Here is a 7,969-nt window from a genome sequence, read left to right on the forward strand (position 1 = left end):
AATGTTGATGAATCCACTTCAGGCGAAATTCAATGGACCGTATGAAATGGTCTCTCAAAGTAATGATGTGAATTATGTTACTAAAACACCCGACCGACGTCAACTAACACAGGTGGTACACATAAATATGATAAAGCCTTATTTTGTCAAGCAGGCACCAACCGTGAGTGTTGTCAAAATATATGAATCTGGCAACCCTGAGAATGAAACAATTGACTCATCTAAGGCTATGTCCACACTAGACTGGATAAATTCATAACCAAAGCTTTCTGTCTTCGTTTTGACCCTCTGTCCACACTGAAATGGTGTTTTCCTCCCCCAAAAACGGAGATTTTCTTCAATGCCCTCCAAAGTGTGTAAATCCGTAGACGTCGATTGTGCAGAGCAGTGTGGACGGGGTAAACGGATATTTTTTAAAACACTGTCATGACGTGCCGGAACAGATGGCGGCAGCACGGCATTTCATTGTTTTCTTGAACGCAACCCCCCACACAACCTAACAATTTCAGAACAGACAGAAACAATACTGAAGCCAGAAGAATTAGAAATGTACTTACCAAATACTTTGACCCATAGCTTACTGAATAAATAAGTATACTAACTTTGCCCTGTTTTCTGTCCTTGCTTGTATGAAGGTAGTTTACCTATTTATGCAAGTACTTCTGATGGGCAGCTGAAGTTCCCCAACCATATCGCAGCCACCACCCTGCGACCAGACATTGTCCTAGTGTCTGAGTCTACTAAGCAAGTGGTTCTGCTGGAGCTGACAGTCCCATGGGAAGATAGCTTGGAGGAGGCCTTTAAAAGGAAGCTCTCCAAGTATGCAAGACTGGTCAGCTACTGTCAGCAGGCTGGATGGAGAGCAAGGTGTCTCCCAGTGGAGGTTGGTTGCAGGGGATTCGTAGCCCGTTCTTTAGTTAGAGCCTTCAGCATTTTGGGCATCGAGGAAGAGGAGAGCCATCCGCATTACCACCAATGCGGCAGAGAGGGCCTCAAGAGGGCTGTGGCTCAAAAGAGGGGAGCCATGGATTCATAAGTAGCTAGCCATCTGGACACAAGCTGGGGTCTGATCAGCCCCGGCTGGGTCATCTGGAGGAGGTTGTATGATGTTGACAGACCTGAAACACCCGATGATTCCAGGAACATCACTGAAGATGTGTCCAGAAGCATCAATAGATGTATGTACACAACTGACAATAGATGTGTAACAGCCTAATGTAACATCATATGGAAATACAAGATAACACTGATGCAGACATGTTTTATACATTTAACAAGGCACTTTATTTGTCACGGACCCTTCTGGCAATCCCCCACCTTACTATTTACCTCAGGAATTGGTCTTCAATCCCCTCGTTTAATTTCCAATCATTCCCAGGTTCCACTACCTACACACACACCTGCTTTCCATCAGAAAATGCAGGATAAAGACCCTGTGATCACAACAACGAGCTGTCAGTTCGTTGGTCGACTCCAATGTGAGAAACCTTGGTTCATGGTTCTTAGGACTGTTAGTTCTAAGTCTAGCATCGCTCCTGGATTCTCTCCAAACCCAAGACTTCAGGTAAAGACTCCCCTGGGAACCGATTCCATGCTCACTATGGTGATAACGCCTCCCGACTCTGTCCCCACGCCCGTGTTCTGCACTTGGGTTCGTCCACCGCTACGCTTGTGTAACATGATTAATGTATTGCTTGTGCAAACGTTCAATAGATGCAATTGTCACCTTTGCCCAGTAACTCATTCTATTGCACATGTTAAATACAGCAAAATAATACACAAAGACATGGCAAAGGTAAAGGCAAACAAATGAGGTAACAGCAAATTTCACTTTTGCCCAGTAACAAGCCTTGTTCCATTTAGTTGTACCTGTCGTCCCTTTCATCAGTGAAGAGACTATGGCTGTAGAAAGTGTTTCTGGACAAATGCACACCAAGTCTTTTGTTTGGCAATTTCCATTTAAGTTTCTCTAGTCTAACTGGACAAACGCGCACCAAGTACACCGTTTCCTCTTTGCTTGTTTTCCGTGTGTCTTGCGCATGCCCAGTAGGAGGAGATTCACCCAAATATCCATTCTAATGAGGACGGAGGTATTTTGAAAATTGCCTGGTGTGGACACCTGTCGTTTTTACGCCAAACCGGCGTTTTCAAAATTATCCGGTCTAGTGTGGACGTAGCCTGAGACTTTTCACAAGCCAGACATGGTCCCAGTTAGGCTAATGAACTTGGTTGTTCTAGAAAACATTGATAACAAGTTGGCTCATCTGCAGCCAAAGCAAGAACAACAGCTGAGAAATTAATTCTGAAGTTTAAAGATTTATTTCCCGACGTTCCCAAGCAAACCACGGTCGCAGTACATGACGTAGATATTGGTCAAGCCAAACCAATTAAACATCACCCATATTGCATGAACGTAGAAAAGCGTAAATTGGCTGAGCAAGAAATTGAATATATGCTGAAAAATGGTATTATTAGGCCTTCAAAATCAGATAGGAGCTCACCCTGTGTTATTGTGCCCAAACCTGATGGTAGTGTTACATTTTCCACTGATTATAGGAAGGTAAATGCAGTAACAAAAACAGATGCCTATTCTATCTCTATGGTGGATGATTGCCTCGATAAAGTTAGAAAAGCTAAATTTCTTACAAAGATTGATCTGTTGAAAGGGTATTGGTGCATTCCATTGACAGATGGAGGTAGAGAAATTTCCGCGTTAGTGACAGCTTCTGGGTTGTATGAATACAATGTTTTGCCATTTGGAATGAAAAATGCTCCAGGAACATTCCAGAGAATGATTGATTCTGTAATTCGAGGGTTAGAACACACAGGTGCCTATATTGGTGACTTGGTCACAGGGAGTGACACTTGGGAAGAGCATATCTCTGCAGTAGAAAAGCTGTTTGACAGGCTTTCCCAGGCCAACCTTACAGTTAATAGTGAATTTGGCCATGCCACTGTGACCTATCTTGGCTATGTAGTAGGTCAAGGCAAGTTGGCTCCTGTTCAGGCAAAAGTCCAGGGAATTTCTGAAGTTTCTATTCCAACTGGTATGAAGGCTCTCAGAAGATTTCTGGGAATGATTGGATATTATCGTAAGTTCTGTAAGAACTTTGCTGATATCGCTCTTCCTCTGACTAATCTCCTGAAGAAGGGTGAAAAGTTTGTTTGGACCGAGCCTTGTCAGGAGGCATTTGATCGATTGAATGTTATTATTTGAGATTAGGCTAATCAATGTAGGGTTGTCAGCAAATTTAATTAGCAGATTGGAGCTGTGGGTGGTGACACAAGTCATGGGTATAAAAAGAGTAAAGGAGGGGGCCAAGGAGACAACCCTGTGGGATATGTGTCCTGAGGGTCAGAGAGACAGAGGTGAGGGAGCCCACTCTTACCACCTGCCGGCGATCTGACAGGAAGCCCAGGATCCAGCTACACAAGGCAGGGTGAAGGCCGAGGTCTCTGAGCTTCTTGTCGATACTTCACGCCTTTGTATGGCTACTGCTCTGCCCATGACTGCAAGGAACTGCAGAGAACTTTGGGGAACAGAGACCATTAGAGAAACAAGCCTCCCCTCCATAGACTCTTCCTGCACTTCCCCTGCTTCGGAAAAGCAGACTATGTACTCAAAGACCCTCATAACCTAGACGTTCTTGCTGCAAACCCACTCCCCCATCAGGGAAGAGATACAAAAGCCTTAAAGCGCATACCACCAGCCTCAAGGATGGCCTCCTGTCTGCGGTTATAAGCCAAAAAAATGGACTCAACCTCACAATGTAACTCAACGTGACCCTGCACCATATGTCTATCTGCACTGCACTTTCTCTGCAGCCATAATGCTTTGTTACAGTTATCGTTTTGTCGTAGATCAGCTCAATGTACTGTCGTAATGTATCGATCTGTGTGGATGGTACGTCAGGCAAGATTTTCACTGTAGCTCAGTACGTGATTAGAAGAAACAAATTCCCCATTTTAATTGTGTGGAAATGTTAGACAGACTGAGCTGCTTTGGAACCACAGAAGGAAACTTAACCTTTGTTATTTCTGCAGAATACAGATAAATAGAAAAGGCTTCAATCTCGCATTACAATCTGCGGTAACTGGGATCAGGTGACTGGTGGTGGGTCTCCCATACCGATAATCAGAATCAGGTTTAATAGCTCCGGCATATGTCATGAAATTTGTTGTCTCTGCGGCAGCAATAGAACCCAATTCATAACAATAGCTTTTATCAAATGTGATTTAAGATAAGAATATACATATTAAACAGTTAAATTATATAAGCAGTACAAAATAAAAAAAATATATTAAACTATTTTAATTGTGTGGAACTAAATACTGACTGGGTTGTTGCTTTGGAAATTCTAGAGTGAAGCTTAACTAAACTACACATTTATGAGAAGCTCAGATAAATAGAAAAGGCTAAATTCTCACACAAATTGGTCATACACACAGAAACATTGGCTGCACTTCAGCAGGTAAAAACAGTGGAATGAAACATGCTGAAAATATTTAGATAAAAAACATATTGTCCACCCACGACAAGAGGACGTGACAGATCCGGATCTCACTGCCTTGTCTGAACGGGCGAAAGATGAAGCTACACGGACATGTAGAGTAGTGACCGGCAGATGCTGCAGATCTGCGGGGAAATGTGAACAGGAAACGGGATCAGGTGATGGGTGGAGGGTCTCCCACCTGAACCGGTGACTCTGGTCCTCGCCCCTCACCCGCTGCCCGACCCATCCGCTGCATTTTCCACATTATTCCATATCTACACCAGATACGTATTTACCTTTTCCCTCCATATCTTCCCTCTCCCTGTCCCTCCACCTCCAAGTCACAGAGTCAAGGGTTCGATTCCCATTCCGATCCAACACACAATTCAGACCCAAACAGGAAATGTGCAGGTTTCATTTACATCAGTCTGTGTTTAAAAACACTCATTTCTATTCACATTCCTTCGGCCTCACTGGACAGGAACACTGAAACGTCAAGTGAGAAACAGCAGGAGGTGGCCATTCAGCCCCTCTAACCATCAACAAGATGGCGGCTGCTCTCCCATCTCAGCCACATGTTTCTGCCTGATCCTCATTTCCTCGATCCCTTCGGTCTCCACACATCTGCCGGCCTCTGTTTTATGTGAGGATGATCACCGAATCTTCACCGCCCTCTGTGGTGGGGATTTACGGACATTCACCACCCTCGGAGTGGAGACATTTCCCCTCATCTCAGTCCCAGACAGTCCACCCCCTTTTTCAGAGACTGGGATCCCTGGTTCAACCGGTAATGATGTTGTGCATTTCAATGTGTTCACCTCTCAGTCCTCGATTTTCGAAATGAAAGGGTTATCACATTTAATCTTTCTTCATATGATGACGCCAACACCCCAGGGATCAGTCTGGTGAATCTTCATTGCACTCTCTGTAACAAATACTCTCTAACTCTTTGTTAATCCTCTATGGAATTAATTTCCATCTTCTGCAGCCCCGTATTGCCCCAACCACTCACCTCCCACCCCTGTCACTATTTCCACCTTCCCACCTCCCCCTCACCTGGACCCACCTCTCAGTCCCCAGCTCTTGCCCCATCCCCACCCCTCACCTCTTTTCTCGGACTATTTCCCGTCCACTCTCAGTCCAGAGGGAGGGTCTCGGCCGGAAATGTTGACGGTCCATTTCCCTCCACAGATGCTGCCCGACCCACTGAGTTCCTCCGGCAGTTTGTTCTTTGGTCTGTATAACCCGTGTTAGTGTGGGGAGCGGGATTTTACACCATATTCCCGGTACAATCTCAACAAAACACAAATAATTGTCACTTTGCCCGGACCATTGGCCCCGCTTGCAGAGCAACAGTCTGCCGGTGTTTGCCCCCCAATGTGGTGAATCGCCACCACCGTGGGCTCAGACATTTCCACAGATGAGCCCCTCCTGTCCCCACCGGGACAAACATCCTGTCCGCCCCCTCTCTCACCGTCTTCATCCTCTCCCTCCCCGGGGAACCGGCATCAAACCGACGGGCCGAGCGGTCTCCTCCTACCTCTCAGCGATACATCAGACTCCGGCCGCAGGAGACGCTTCACAAACGCCCCAACTTCCCTCGGAGGGAAATGGAAATAAATCAGAAAGCGGACATTTACTTTGGGATTTACAGCAGGAGACCGGGTAACGCCCTCTCGGCTGGTCCGCCTCCACTATTGGGTGTAACCAGTGATTGACATCGCTTCGCACCAATGGGAATAGCGCAGCTCTGCAATCAGTTCAATTCCTCTGCTGACTGCTCGGGGGGGGGGGCGCGGCTCGTGCTCAGTAGCTCAGCCGTTAAACCGAAAAAGCTCGAGCACAGCAGCGCGTGTGTGACGTAAGGCACCGTGCTCGTGACAGCAGATGCAGATGAGGAGAGACCATGGGTGACGTCAGGCGCGTGGGGGGGGGGTCTGTTGTGTGACGTCACGTGAGGGGAGCGCTTCAATTTTAAAACACCTTTTGTTGGGTCCGATCTGGAACAACAACATTAAATTCGGGTTTCATCGGGAGCGGATCCGGTGTTGTGAGATGTGTCCGGCTGTGCCGTGTTGTTGGTGGAGTGGGCAGCGGGGTGTTTGTCTCCGGGCTCTCCTCAGCCCCGGTTTTCACTTTGCGACCGAGCCCGGGCCGTGGGTCAATTCCTTGTGGTTCTGCTGGGGGTTTGGGGCGAAGGGACAGTCTGTCTGTCTGTCTGTCTGTCTGTGTGGGTCGGGGTTATGAGTGGGTCCCGGGACAAATTAACTTGTAAACACCGGACCATCTGGTGAATTGGATCAGACAGCTTCGCTCGCCTGTCCTTTCAGGAAACAACAATTCTCTCTTCATATTAATGACTGTCTAAACTTGCTGTGAACAAGATTCTGTGTTACAAGATTGTGAGTTACAGAGTCTAGGACAGCTGTCACCGTCATGGGCTGCGAGTGCAGACAGGGATTGGGGTCACTGAGCTGTGCATCAGAGAAGGACACGGGTTTGTACAGCCTCCTGTGGGGTAGAAATGTCCACACGGTGAATTCGGATCTGCTGGCACAGCGGGAGTCTGAAAGGGAAAGGGAATAGGGAAGGGGCTGAGCAGAGAGTTTTAACAGGGGTGGAGGGGTACAGGAGCTGTCTGATAGATCGTTTTTAATTGTTTTTTATAATCTCACAGATGGTGACTGAGGAAGAAGCTTGTTGAGGGAGGATACCCGGAGGCGAGCAGCTCAGACACGGAATCAGGAATTGAATTGAATTAACTTTATTTCTTACATCCATCAGGAGTAAAAATCTTTACGTTAGTCTCCATCTAAATGTGCAATGTGCAATCATAGTAATTTATAATAGTTTATAATAAATAAAACAGACAATGTAATATAGAGTACACTCAAATCAGCGTGAGTTCATCAGTCTGTCGGCCTGGTGGAAGAAGCTGTCCCGGAGCCTGTTGGTCCTGGCTTTTATGTTGCGGTACCGCTTCCCGGATGGTATCAGGAGAGAGACAGTGATGTGATTTCCTGTGTCACGGGTGCGGACAGTCATCTCAAGTGAGGAGTTTGTGTGGAGATGCAGCTTCCCTGGAGGTGGAGGAAAGAGGACACACCAACAGGTGGAACCAGCTGTGGGAAGACATGGTTTGTCAGGTCTGACGATGAGCTGAATGTACCATAACCTTCAGACTGAATCAGAAAACCATTCTGAGGGTATTTGAAATGTCAGAAGCAGGGGAGATGTGATCACATGTGCAGAGGGCAGGGGTTGTGTCTCCATCAGACCCTCAGTGAGAGTTACAATGCGCAGGAATGAAAACACAGTGTTTGGTGCCGGATTTAATCATTGATTCTCACACAGTGAGAGGGTTAGTTTTGTTGTAAGGAGGCAACATTACTGTCCCCTTACAGTCTTCCCTCTCCACCCCGTCCTCCCGCTCACCCCCACATTGGACATAAGTTCAGGGTGAAAGTGAATTCTTT

The sequence above is a fragment of the Mobula birostris genome, chromosome 13 (genome assembly GCF_030028105.1).
Source record: "Mobula birostris isolate sMobBir1 chromosome 13, sMobBir1.hap1, whole genome shotgun sequence".
NCBI lineage: Eukaryota > Metazoa > Chordata > Chondrichthyes > Myliobatiformes > Myliobatidae > Mobula > Mobula birostris.